A 15,368-nucleotide genomic window follows, 5' to 3' on the forward strand; every position below is an offset into this window, starting at 1 on the left:
TGTTTGTGGTCTAAAGGAGACTGAAAAATGTAGACATAGGGAGCTTGGTCTCGTTTGACTTGGTGATAAAACTATCGCTCACACAAGCATGAATAGTATTGATGTACTGTGAGGTAGAAGGGACAGCTATCCTTGACTTGAAGTAACTTAATCTGGCCCACTTGGTTCCTGCCGATATTCTCCCTCTAAGATATTTTTTAGGGTCTGTTTTCACCAAGCTGTCACCATCTTCCTGATTTAAAGGGGTATTCCGTTCGAGTTCATTGTATAAACTGGTGGCTCAAGAAACAGAAATACACAATGCCGCAGTACTGTTATTATGCATGCAAATTCACTGAAACTTGATTTCTGTAGTAGTTGTATAAAAGTCTCAGCAATGGCATTGTTTAAATTCATATTCAGTGTGTATTCACAAAATAACAAATTATTCAAATTTTGGAACAAAGGGAGAAGGCCTTTAACTTCACAGGAAAGCAACTACAGATTCGTTCGACAAGACAAAAAAAGGTGTGAGATATGACTGGAATGACAAGCCATTTCTCTTGGTTGATGGGATTATGGGATGATCATAAATCAGGATGTGTCGCACGCGAAAAATATGATGGAGAACGGGATCTTTGATGTACGCCATCATTTGTTATAATAGCAGGAAAAACACTGGAAAAACTGCAGAAAGTTGCCTATCAACTAATCACATGGATGAGAGAAGAGGGTGACTTCATGATGAAAAATATTATGTTATGTTTTGGCAAACTGGAAATTTTATAAGATGGTTGAATGCAGTGGCCTCTATAGTGACTATAGCACACTACAGGATGTACCTGAGGAAATTTGGTTACTGCATGGCTCTTTATTTTCATGCCTACTTTTTGGCGCACCATAGGGAAGTCACTACAATGCCACAGTGTCCGTCGTTGTCCATCGCCCATCGTCGTCGTCGTTGTTGTCTGTATCCTGTTTCAAAAACAGTGGCACGTTTCTTAACTGCTAGTGCTATGAATTTGAAACTTAGAATTGTACATATAACCCCCAAGGTCAGGTGACCCTGACTCTGACTTTCGGTCCGATCTGATTCTGACTTGACTGACAAAAGTTAAAACACAAAAAGTGCGATATCTCACTTATATCGTTTTCGCAAAATTTTTTTATGGTAGGTACTCCTAGCAAGGCTACATCACATATCATAAGGGTTTTTGATTTGACCTAATTTTCAAGGTCGCAGAGGTCAAGTGGCGTAAATTGGCCATTATAATGCTCTTGCAAACTTTGCTTTAATCTTGTACTTGATTCAACTCTGATGCGCAAGAGCAAGATGTCAGGGTAGTCCATTGAAACGTTGCTTGTAAGACGTTACTCATAATCAATAGGAGTCCCAGTTGACATGGAGAGAATTATTACACTTTTTCACTATCCTACTCTTGGATCATTGGCTCATAACTGGTGCAGCGGCAGGGATGGCATTCCAACAATTGTTTTCATCCATTGTAAATGCTGTGTTTCTTTCATGGCTGTTGAATCTTTCGTTGTCACCCATGAACAGGAGGGAACCATCAGGTGACTTTGTGCAATTTTATGCATTTTGATACAGTTCTCCCTGTTCGCAAAAGCAAGATAAAACAGGATCCCTATGCAAATAAAATCGCACGTAGCGACAGTTCAGACTCCTCAGTTATACCAAATTGAACTTAAACTAATTAAATGTGAGGATTGCCTTTGTCGACTCACATGTAAAGACTAATATAAATTGATCATTCGCAGGTTAATTTAAGGGTCTGCGCCATATCTCGCTGTCACTTAAACAGCGAGGACTTTACAAGTCTTGTTCAATTACTGATTAATGGTGATCATTCTCGCCCAAAGGAGACCATTTCTCACCCACATTCCTGCGTGACTCGTCTTATTTCTATGCTGTAAGCAATTCAATACAATTCAATTTGAATATGAGTTTTCTTTAAATGTCACTTATGATAACTAACAATTCATTATTTTGTTATCATGATGGTTGCTTGCTGGATTATTGTTATTTGGAAAGAAAAAAACCCAGTTAACTTCATTTATGGAAATACATGTATTGACAAACGCATTAAGTCTTCTGAAATACACCGACCCCTGGCTGGTTGATCCTAAAATGCTTTCTAAATAGGCTAGTGTCCCTTTAACGAGTGGCTGCCTCTATCATGGTTACTGTCGCAAATTTCGTTATCAGGATGCGTAATTTCCAAGACAGTGTTGTGTTTGTTGCCATGGATACAGAGTTTACCAATGACAACTTAAGTTGCGCTGGTGGTGATTGTGTATGAGGGATATAAAAGCATCTCCCTGTATGTCATTTCTTAATGAGTCAATGATCCCTGGCACTGGCTAACTCCTCAAGGGGGCATCTCAGAGGTCAGCCACCTAAAGCAATCATCCATGACAAATAATTGATCCCCAGCGTGAATTTGCTAGGGGCCAGGTTCATGCTGACTACTTTTCAAGACACAAGTAAGCTCAAGTGACCATCATTTGTGTTTATCCAGAACCTAATCGGGGGAGCTGGCACATTGCATCCATTGATTCCATCTTGGAGACAGCCCCTCAGTCATCATGATACAAATATCTAATAAATTCTATGAGATTGGGTAATATTACCAAGGAGTAAAAGCACTGTACGGGATGAACGAAAAATCTATAGGGCAGGACTCATATAGCATGTAGAATTAGCTAGGCAATTAAGAGTATAACGGCAACAATATAAAATGGAGAAAAATAATCAAGAATGTCACTTTCCATATCAAATGAGGAGTTTGATTGATTTTTTTTTCCGGTCGTTTTTCATAACGATATGTTATCATACACAATAGCTGTGTAATTCAAACCTGGCTTATTGAGTGGAAGTATCACTATATCGGGTTGTAATGGAGTAGTGGATGATGATATGACTGGCGCAGGGGTTGCGTTTCAAAGTTCAGGCACCAGGTTTAACTATGATTAGCATGCAAGATGTCCGGTGTTATATATTATGTGATACAAGCAATTATTGGGGATTGAATAGTGATTCCAACCATCATGCATCAATTTTGTCTCCTTGAATTCAAAACGAGGCGCTTTGTGCATAATGACAAATAGTCATCAAAAAGAATAGCTCGAGATGATGCTGGACCAACACCTATCTCATTATTTAAACTCGGTAATCACCTATTCGAACTCAGCAATCACCTGACCCCTTATTTGAACACAGTGACCACCTATCCCCTTATTTGAACTCAGTGACCTCCTATCCCCTTATTTGAACTCAGTGACCACCTATCCCCTAATTAGAACACAGTGACCACCTATCCCCTAATTTGAACACAGTGACCACCTATCCCCTAATTTGAACACAGTGACCACCTATCCCCTTATTTGAACTCAGTGACCATCTACCCCCTTATTTGAACTCAGTGACCACCTGTCCCCTTATTTGAACTCAGTGACCACCTATCCCCTAATTAGAACATAGTGACCACCTAGCCCCTAATTTGAACACAGTGACCACCTATCCCCTTATTTGAACACAGTGACCACCTATCCCTTTATTTGAACTCAGTGACCACCTGTCCCCTTATTTGAACTCAGTGACCACCTGTCCCCTTATTTGAACTCAGTGACCACCTGTCCCCTTATTTGAACACAGTGACCACCTATCCCCTAATTTGAACACAGTGACCACCTGTCCCCTTATTTGAACTCAGTGACCACCTGTCCCCATATTTGAACACAGTGACCACCCATCCCCTTATTTGAACTCAGTGACCACCTATCCCCTAATTTGAACACAGTGACCACCCATCCCCTTATTTGAACTTGGTGACCAACTATCCCTTTATTTAAACTCAGTATCGCCCAGTCGAACACAGAAACCACCTATCCCCTTAACATTTGAACACGATGACCACCATCCCCTCATTTGAACTTGATAACCACCTTTCCTCTTATTCGAACTCAGTAACCACCTATCCCCTTATTTGAACCTAATGGACAACCTTTCCCATTTCCTTGCCACTGCATGATCCTGATTCATGATTTCACTCAACATGGCTCTTAGTTTTTTTTCCAGCAGCAGTCGTCTAAAGCGCTGTGCTCTGATACCATTAAATATTTGATGGCGCCAAATGAATGTTTGTATTTCACTGTGGCAGAATCGTATTGATCGGCTAATTCATGCCAACAGAACTTCTGAGCATGGTTGGGTTTATCTCTCTAAAATGTGCATCAGCTGGTTTAATTTTAATTCAAAGGTTCTGGTATTAATGGAAATTGCCATTAAAAAAATCGGCCAAGGAGTTAGGAGAAAAATGCTGGAAATAGATGGATTAGCTCTCTAATGCTTTGGCGCAATAACAAGATTGAATACTGTGATCATGAACTTAATTGGTGTTTTGCAAATTTTGTCAAACCAAGCCATGATGTGGCAATTTTGAATATTCAAATGATCTGTTTTCAACGGTGGAATTGAATATTGATTTATGTCTAAAAACCCATGTAAACACTGTGAATTGTTCTGAAGTCTCCATTTAGAGTCTTTGTTTCTATTTTAAGTACGTGTTTGATTTTGTTGAATAATTAATGGAATTTAAGAAAAGTTTTGGTGTGTTGTGGGGTAAGGTGTTATGGCAACTAAATTCATATTCATGTATGTTATAATGATCTTGCTATGGCGCTTGACAAGTTGGCTGTCAGATACATTCAAATGCTGTAAAATTGTCTGATATTCGCTATTTATAAATTGTTTGAATAAATTCTAAAATTTATAGAAAAGTTCATAGTTGAATTGTCTAGAAATGGTTAATTTCTTTAACACTATATAAGAACGAAATTGACCATTGACATTACTAGATAGAGTCCCTGCTCTTATTGATGCGTCACATCTTCACCTTTACTCTGGAGGTTGATAACACCTCTGTAACCCACGCTTCTCCTCCAAGAACTTGGAACTGATGGCTTATCTCTTCTAATGCGAGATCTGATCCATTCCTGGCCAGTGTCAGAAGTGCCAAGATCCTGGACTTTGTAAATACCTTGTAGGAGAATGCTCATCGAAATGGGTATGTATTAGACTGTGAAATCAATAAGCCCTGATTGCACCAATAATAGATACACTAAGCGCAGACTTCATCACCTTGGCAATGCAAGATACAGATCAGATACAAAGGAATCGCATAGTTCACCAATTTGTCCCCAGGTGACAACACTGGTGATTCCAACTGTTCTCTTCGCAATTCCTTTGTTTTCTTTGTGAATTTCCTGTGATACTTTTTGCGACACTTTTTACCTTGCATGTTGCTGTGCACATGGCATGGATCACTTCAGTGTCTTTGTTTTATTTTTTGCGAAACATTGTGTAGATTGAAATTTACACACATTGCTGTCTGCTTCAAACAATAGTTTTGATTTTATTTGAGGAATTATTTTGATTGTGATTTGTGATTTGGAGGATTCCATTAGTAGTGGGATAATGTAAAAGTAAATAGTGGGGATATACAGCGATGGTTTTGAATGAAAGAATTTGATTTTTTTTCATTGTTCGATAGGGAATTCTATGCAAATTGCCTTGAGCTATTATAAGGAAGAGTGTTTCGATAAGACTATTGCATACAACGATATAAAAACACCACACATGCCAAGTTTCATTACACTGGTTTGTCTAATTGCACATGGCCATGTTAATTTCTAGAAAAACAGGCGCACTTCATATCAAGTCCTTCACTCACGGGTTAGAGGAAGAGAATTATGTTGTCGTCTGTGCTGAGATTTGCACGTACAGATACCTGATCATCAACCCCACCAGTACTACACCACCACAATGGCTGCTTGATGTTTGTTCAGCTCTTTACAGTAATAATTACCAAGGCAATTAGCAAATTATCAACATGAATCTGCCATTCTGTATAGTATCATCAAGAACAGTAAAGGTTAGATGTGTGTCAAACATTATGAATGGGTCAAGTGTTACTCTTTTGCAGAGGCCATTAAAGCTATTATATCCGCAATTTTGTATGTTATTCAACAGAGGTCATAATGTGATATTTTAGGACATATAGTATCTGTTTAGAATATGGCTCAAAAAATATTCAAACAAACTTGCTCTTAGTTTTGAGATAGTAATGATGATGGAAATGGGATAGTAGTCCTAATAGGTTAAGTCTGCGGTAGCTTAAGAACAGGCAGTATCTTATGATAGCTCATTTAACAGACTCTGTGATCTCCAAAATTGACACAGTCCTAGAATCTTCCAGACAAAGTCAATCATACTCAATTAAAAGAAATCACTGATAAATGCTTAAAGCTTCTCCCACATCGAATAATCTGTACAGCATGGTCCTCTCCAACGGGTTCCAATCAAAACAGCTCATCGCTCAGATGCTGTCATTTGCATAGAGTAATTATTGTAAACCTGTTCTCAACAAGCGCAATACAGCACCTAGCATGATAGTGTGACCTTGAATTGAATCGGGGCCACTTTAGGAGCCATTTCCAGTTGATTTTACAATTAAGTTCCAAGTGCCAAGTGGCGGTCATTGAAACTGCTGCAACTATGGTGTTGATTTTCCACTTGTTGTGTCAATTTGTTGGTATGAAAAAACCTCTTCTATCAACATTTTATCATTTTCAAGGACACCTATTTGTAGAGGTTATTGATTTCAAATTTCGGTTTACTGTTCACGGTTTTAGGTTTATTTTGTTAACGAATGATTTTGATTTGACATTCGACATATCGGCATGCTTTTAACTTTCAATGATGTTGATGTTCTGTTTACATTATTTCGTATCTCTATTCAGCAAGAATCAATTTCCTTTTGATTACATGACAAGTACAAGGGATAATGACATTACATACTATAAAATCAGTAAGGAGTCATTATGACTTCTTAGATTTCAGAACCCCTTCAGCAAACATTGATGTCGCCCCTTAAGAGCTGCAACAGACCCTGATCAACATGCAGCAACATTGACCAGCCACCAACTCGCTTATCAATTCCATATTGCCAGATTTACATTATAGGCCAACACTACCATACTCTTCCTTTATGAGCTAATGTTACTCTTACTTTATGAGCAAATATACTTTTCATTATCCTATGGGTGGTTGGTTTAGCTTGCTGAGTAATCAACTGGCCCATCCCAGGATGACAACATGGCCCAGAACATCAGTACCAATATTATTTTTTTCATAAAAGCAATGGTTTATGATATTGTACTCTTAAGTGATTTAATGTTATTGGCAGATGCAATCATGTGTTAATGATTATTACTGAGCTGGCGGTTGTTGGTTGTCTAAATCAAAACCAAAGGGGGGTAGACCCAAAAATATAGACCAAAACATGAGGTGCTAAATACAATCTTAACTAGTCCCAGAACATCTAACTGTAATTCAAGTCATCTGGTCTAAAGCATCATCAGCTCAAGAAATTTTAGTGCCTGCACCAAATATTTGGAAGGAGGTGGCGCTAATGGTTGGGCTGTTTGCAAGTGTGCTGTTCCTTTGATTGTTTGGGCGAGCAAAGAGGGTACTTTTGAGCTGTTAGACATGTGAAGACACCCCCGTTTCTTCCGTTCAGGAGTTATCAGTCCTGGCTCTCCTTACATCTTGTCTTAGATTTGCTCCAGGCACCTGAGCAGCCATAATGCTAAAGACTAAAACAACCAATCAGTACATCTCGCTGGAAAAAAGGTTTTATCACCGCCACATTTTATTGTAACGAATAGGCAACTAACACTTCTGTTTGTTCAGATGGCATTCCGTATTCCATGGCATTCTTGGCGTGGTTTTTCTGCCGCAGATATTCCCAATCCCTTTTTATGCTGCTCGATGTTTAACAACCTGAGAATGAACCGTTTGGCATTTGTGGAAAGAGTCGGGTTCAATGTAGGCTAAAATGTTTTGGTAAATGTTACCTATGTCACCTTTAATATGAGAGTGCAAATGCCAGTTAGTAGTGCAGCTAACCTTTATCTTTTAATGAGAATAAAGGTGTCGTTCTGATTCACCAAGGTAATAGTGCATTATTTCCAAGAGGGGCTGACTATTTTAGCATTTTAGCACTCTGAAATGAAAGGTGGCATGTTGTACTTCAAGTTACCACGGTATGAGGGAACAGGTTTTCCCCTAATGTTGCCGAGGTATATATTTTGAATTTTGATAAGATGCAGAAAGCTGCAGACGCTGATTGCTTATGAATGTCGTGATTGACCTCACCTCAAATATGATACTGACTTTGCAATCTGAAATGGTTCATCCGAGAGGGCCTCTTCCACCTGCCTTTGTTGAATGTGGCCAGATTGTAGTACACATTGATGAATTAACCCTGAATAATGGCCATTAATAGTGATGGCTATTCACCACTGCTGAACATTTGGCCCTTGGGCCTCTTGTTGCCTTCAAAAGGATGAATGCTGGAAAGGGTCCTGAAGGCTTGATACTCATCCAATCTTTCGTTCTGCAAAGTAACTGTCATATGATACCTTGTATGAGTAATTTCTGTGGCATGAAACCTTTTCTGACTACTTTCCAAGATTGCACCCAAAGTTACATATCATCTTAATAACTCAATTATGTCTTCAGCTGACAATATAAGACCACTTGGTAATAGTCATAAAATGGGGTTGGCGCATTTCAGCCAACTTTATTCATTTGATCTATGGTTTTCAGATCAAAATGTACATGAGATTTCAGTAAACTCAGGGCGAGGCAGACTTTTAGAGTCTGGATCCATTAACTCTCCAAGTGAAGAGTATCTTGAATCTTATATAAAAATCTATAGGTTTGTTGATCTCTGCTATTGGAGATTACTGTCATCCTCCATCTCCAATAATGGGTCATACATGTATGTGATTTATGAGGGAATAGCTTAGAACTTGCTGTTGCAGAGTACTTTTGATACTAAAGGATGGATGGGTGATTCGCAATATCATGCCAGACTCAAAGGGGAACTATGTTCAACCTATTGCATAACCAGATTTCTATCTGCTTTACAGGTGCATTGATAGGTAACCAAAGTTACTAAGCAGTAACTAAGATACACCAGGTGAAACTACTTTTGTTTCAACTTAATTCACGGAATGACTGTTTCTGGTATCTGGATAAGTTTGGCGAGAACCCGCTGGCCGTGTACCCTCAGCGAGGTGATCTACCCTTCCTCCCTGACGTTCTCTCCTTGGGCACCACATGTAGATGTTCTCGTGCACCTGCCCTTTGCATTATGGTATTATGCATTGGTGACCTGGATGAGTTATATGGTGCCACCAGGCAGGGATTCCCTTCCTCTGGATTCATCGATCTTTCATGTGATCTCGTACTTTCTTGGCCATAAACCAATGAAACAGACAGGTATCTCAACTGAGGTTCATGTTATTTGATATCAACTTATCATGCTGTTGTACATTACTATTGATTTAGCGACATCCTCTTCCACTGTGGCTGTCTTAATTAACTTGGAGGCCGCTACAATGACTCAGTGGTGACACCCAATGATGATTTTACCAACACTCCTTTACTCCAGTGCATGGTTACCTAAAAAACATTCTTGCAACTTTTTACCAAGATTTGCCAAGTCATTCGCCATGTTGGTGAATCTTTCATACAATGATTCACTCTTGCAAGTGTCGAAAACCAATGGAAAAGAGATGCTCTCAGATCTATTATTTCAAATCTACGTCTTTGACTATTCTCCAATAGGCAGACTCCCTAAAACATTTCCGATAAACTTTCTGACCTTAGAGCCCCGCTGCTGGAGAATGATTGGCTCTCCTCATCATATACTTCCTTATATTGTTGGTATCTTTTTGATACCAGAGTACGTAACTCTCCAATACAGCGGTCACCACTTCCATTAAAATTTCCCAATAGAAACACATGCCCCGCTGCTGTACATTACTATTGATTTAGTGACATCCTCTGCCATCGTGGCTGTGATAATTAACTTGATATATATGTATGATCATCTTGTATCCATCGTTGATTTATCCACACAGCCCAGGTCCACTTATATCGCCGCGGCATGAAATTTCATTAGGCATTTTGTTATGGTGTTGTGGCTTCTGATGGCGGCAGTGTCGGGGGATTTCAAAATGTACGTACACGAGCATTTAAATGGTCTATTAGTGTGGTGTGGTAGGTCATCAAGTGATCACCAGTACATAGAGACCAGTGTTTTGTATGAAGAGTCAGCTCAAATGTAGTATATTCATTCTAAAAAGTTCTTCAAACTCATCCAAGTCTTGATAAACTGTCACATTTGAGAACATAGGCAATGATTTTTCCATTGAAACTTTATTATATGGCTGTTCCAACCATGCTGTTATCCCCTTTATTTTCACTGCCTAAAATTATTGTGAAAATACGTTTTTGAGGTGTAACTGCCATTAGTTTCTGTAAAAAAAATGTTTTGCCCAGTTAAGCAAAACCCGAGAAAAGATTAGGCTGGCAAAAATAAAGAGAGTGACAGTAGCCTTTACGGGTGCATGTGACATAATACGATTGCATCTTTAGGTGTGTTTCAGATGAGTCTCAACCCTCTGTTTATCTATAAGGTGCGATCAGCTATATGTGACTCAGATTAATTTCTATGATCCAGCGACACACATAACACTGCAGGTCAGTATGGTTGTCGAAGGACCAACAAAGTGACACTTGTCACCAGTATCATGAATGTAGAATACAACAGCATATCCTCTGCCAGTGTAATCAGTTCATCAGAACAAACAACAGTTGGTCTCTCCAACCTGATTTAACAAAGCAACTGGTTTGTCATCGTACTTCATGGTGGTAACACCTGAATCTACATTATATGACATTGACTATTATGCCAATATTTCATTCATGAATATTACATTATTTAGCAACAATTGTATGTACAGCTCAATTGAGATTTTTTTGGTGAAAAATTCCTCTGTAATGACTTCTGAATGGTTCTTTTAAATGGTCAATTTGTTGTCATCCATTTGTGGTACTGAGGCTTAGCTTGAGATAATGTTGGCCGGAACTAGCATTAAGTTCAGTCAGTAGAGGATGCCAGAGATGGTCCATAGGTTTGTGGGTGCATCCAAGAACCACCCCTATGAACGAACCCCCTTTAAAAGTTTCCAAACATTCACTTAGGCGGAGCCACTGAATTAGGTTAAATATTTGGGTCACTTGCCATTTATCTGGCATGAAGTCAGCGATTACCTTGCCTCAAATAATCTTTTTCAATAATTGACTTGTCCTAAAACATCTAAAGCAATATAAACTCCAATAAAAATAATTCTTTTGATCTCTGTTATACTTGAAAAAAATGTTCCAAGGGTACATACTCCTTAATGTTCTTTACATGTCTGTACTTCTCATTTCAATTTAACTATACCTGATACATTAGTATGATATCTAAATACCACTTATAACGTATTAGTTTAGGTCTTAAGTGAAACACTTTTGCTTCGAAGCCTTTGTTGAACTTGTGAAAATTATACAAGACCCAAACTGAAGGTAAATTCTTTAGGTATTGTTCGAAAATGCTTCAAAAGGGTTTATCGTCTGGGTTGTTTTTGCTAGGGCAATTTTCTTGGATTTACTCCTATTGTTAGTTAGCACTGTTAGCCCCTTTCACTGACTTTCGATATAATAGTCTGAGTTGGGCCTCACCCAGGACAGTATAATAAGATTGGGGTATAAGTGCCCAGATTTTTGTGGTAAGTTTGAAAGGGTGTGCAAAGAATGGCTGACAGTAATCTGGTTACCCTGACTGTTGACTGGGCTTTGCAATGGTATGTTAGCTACAAGCACAAAATATTTTTCTTAAACAATTTTTTTTTTGGACAAACCTGAGGCCATAAAAAATCAAATGTTATTTTTACAATAGTCACAGTGCGTATGGTTATTTTTTGGTGCACTAATCAAGAACTAAAAAGGCAAAACATTTTAAAGGCATCATATGGAGAATCTCAGAGGGTGATTTACCAATGATAAGGTGCAAATAAAAATTTTGATACCCCCAAAATCCGAACTGGTAACAAGCAGTCGGTACTTCCAAAATCTCAACCTGATCACAGGCAGTCGTCACCCCCAAAATCAGTGGAACTGGACACATGCAGTTGATACGGGTTTTGTTTTACCTATTGTCACTGTATTGGGATAGAGTCATATGGAGCCGCAGTCACCAGACTGGCCCAGTGTTATTCAGATCTCACGAACCTCATAAATATTCATGTTCTTACCCTTGCGCTATTGTTCGCCCACTCATTGAGTAGTTTAATGGAATAAAGCACTGATATTGGTCTATGGTAGCTTGTCATCGCTATTCAAGACTAAAATAGTTGTTCCTGGGGGCTTTGTTTAATGCCGAGCATAGGAAACAGGTACACTCCGGCACAACACTGATGTTCACTTTTAACTGATGATATCGGACACCATGGATCTTTCAATATGGTAAGGTATCAACACTTTCCGATTTGTGCGCAAGGTTTCTTCGATTTATTTTAACAAGTTCAAGATAGTGATCGATGATGTGCATTAATCTTACTTTAAGAAGATATCATATTTCCTTTCTGCAGTTTAGCAATAGGACAACAGCGATGTCTCTTGCTTAATGTAGAATAATAGAAATTTCTGATTTCAGGTGATTGTAATGTTTTCTTTGATTTTAATCTTAAATGGCTCCAGCACAGGAACTTACTGTTGATCATTTTGACAGCTGAGTCTTCTTCAGTGATGCTGCCTTATCACACTTCAGTGAGAAATGACACAGGTTCTGTCGCTTCTCTTCTAGTCTTTGTTGGATGAGCCTATCAATTTGGTTTATGCAGCAAAGTTTTATAAGTCTTAGTACTTTGCATTAGTGTTCACAAAAAGAGGATTTTGAAACTTGACTTCATGCCAGTGCGATTTTATATTGCTATTCTTCTTGCAGTCTTAGTCACTTTACCCTATGTTCTGAGCTAGTGTTGAACCAACAACCCAAAGATTACGTTCCAAGCTCACTTACACACTACACCACTCACGATAATCAAGATTATTAAACCTGGTGCAGCAGCTACAAGCATTAAGTGGCAATGTCAACCTGTTAGAGTTCAATACAGAGACCTATAGCCTACGCTCAGTGCCGCGGGCAATCAATAACTGATAGTTAAGTATACAACGTGAATTGATTTTCCAGCGCATACACGATGAGACCAGCTGATACAAGACCAGTTGTCATCTCGCTGTGGATACTTATAGGGAAATAATCACGCACCCACGGCTCTTGACATGAGCTATGTATTTATAGTATTTCAACCTGTGATTTGATCTCCGGTTCATATGTACTGTGTACTAAATGTTACTTGAGAATCAGCCGTTTGAGCATTGAATGTTTATTGACCATTTCATATAGTTTAAGGGACGTAGTCTTACAGTTTGATCAACGACGGTCATGGCTCTTGAGCTGTGAACATATCGTATTTCAACCTAACAGTCATTTGTGGTTATTGGTGTGAATATAACTTGAGAATTGGCCATTTGCGAGTGTATTGACCATTTTTGTACTTTTTGCTGATCCATATTGTAGGTTGATTTGAATAACAAATGTTTAGTACTCTTCTGTTTTATACGTTCAAAAATGGCCTGTCTGACATTTGCAATTTTAAGTCTCCTCAAGAACACCCTTCATTGTTGCAAATTATGTTGAGATACCAGTTCCCTCTGGGATGTGTCAATGTTGTGCAACTCTTTTGGGGGACAAGCGGGTGAAAACCACCTAAGCAGAAACTCGCTTTAAAAGCATCTCTATTGAAAGCCAATTCAACTGCTATTAGCTAATAAGGAAGATAATTTTAGCATACCGATGCCTCACGTTGGTGACATGGATGCCCTAGAGTGCTGTGTGAAGGCATGTCACGTTGTGGCTTGTGACTATAAGCATGCTGGATTTGTATCAATGATATCTATCTCATTACTTAACATGGGGTATCAATTCTTATCAAAAGTGTAATCTACCATAACTTGAAAGTTGGACGACGTGATCCTGTCGATATCATGACAAACAAAAGTAAAAGAAATTATGAAAAGATAATTTTCAAAGAAGCCTGATGCCTTTAATTGACCAGCCGAGTGACAGTCAGGATTTAGGATTGTAAACGAGATAAACCAATGATTATTCTGAATCTATTTCATTGATTGCACAGCAGTCAATATCGATTGTTCATTAACGGAACCAATTAGTTGATCCTGTGCTCAAATTATGGTCTCATATCCGTGAAATTGGAATCATTTTGTTGTGTGGATAGTTGTGTTGATAGATGTCATTGACAGGTTATGATACTCAAAATAGGGTACCAGCAAAACTGTGGCCGCCATGTGAGGTTTCATACGCTGTGGAAGGGGATCAGCCTCTCTATGGCATCAGTATAATCAAGAATTCATCAGCAGGAATCAAACTCCAGACCTCAGTGGTGACAGGAGCTGATGTTTCCACTGCGCGACACTGACATCCATGTTGGTAATTAAAGAGGAAATACTGTCACAGACTACCGTTAAGTTTGTTTTTACTGTATGTACTGTCACTTGCTTAGGTGAGGACTAATGCAACCCCTTGTACAACAAGGTGGTACCACGGAACAGTGACCTTGACAGATTGATTTTTGCGATATTTAAGAATCTATTACAAGTGATAAATTACTATGATAAACATCAGGTCATGTCTGCCAATAATATGATAAATGTGGGTATTTACACTTTGGTACATCTTCCTCCTTGAGTAATCAATGGAGAATTGGGATTACCTGAGCAGTACATGGCAGTATATCGCCACCCACCCTAGTCTGTTGGCTGACACCCACACACATATATCATTTGTCTTGTTAATCATGCATGGCAAAGACAAGAGATCATAGAATATAGACATCACTGGGGAATTTTACCAGTTAGGTTTGATGTGGGAAGACAGTCTTTAGAAATCAGTTCAGCATCCTATCTTTGGCGACTTGTTTGGTAGAATGCAACTTTTGAATGCAATATGACGTAGTTAAACCTTTGAAGGAAAAAAGGCATAGGAATTCGTAAAAATCAATTAAATCATTTCAGTAACATAAAGGTTGATACAGAAACAATGCTTCCAGATACGAGGATCGTTGACTCTTTGAGCCCCTAATTGGTCACTGTCCCCAGTTACTGTGCTTAGTCCCTGGCCCCTGGTTAGCACCTTTGTGATGACAAACAAAACAATCATCACCTTCCTTGGAAAAAAGGTCCAGGTTTTGATTCGTTGATTGAGGGTTTTCTTCTCTGGACGCAGCATACAATACCAACTAATTGTGACTAAAACAAAGTGTTGTAAAAACAAGCTGGGCTGTTCATCAAGACTAATTGTCATTCTCCAATGAAGAGGTGCTGGAGC

The 15,368-nt window shown here is 38.8% G+C and overlaps 1 protein-coding gene across 10 annotated transcripts in view; it reads left to right on the forward strand.

Moving 5' to 3' along the window:
• LOC135489952 (zinc finger MIZ domain-containing protein 1-like) overlaps positions 1-15,368 on the forward strand; it is a 178,093-nt gene that overhangs the window by 90,653 nt on the left and 72,072 nt on the right. The window contains exon 1 of one of the 10 annotated variants that reach the window (XM_064775654.1): positions 12,408-12,424. The exons of the other annotated variants lie outside the window; for them this stretch is intronic. The gene's annotated coding sequence lies outside the window, so the exon portion shown is untranslated. Of the gene's footprint in view, positions 1-12,407; positions 12,425-15,368 lie in introns of those variants that run through there. 10 annotated transcript variants of the gene reach the window in all.

Source organism: Lineus longissimus, chromosome 1, assembly GCF_910592395.1.
Source record: "Lineus longissimus chromosome 1, tnLinLong1.2, whole genome shotgun sequence".
NCBI lineage: Eukaryota > Metazoa > Nemertea > Pilidiophora > Heteronemertea > Lineidae > Lineus > Lineus longissimus.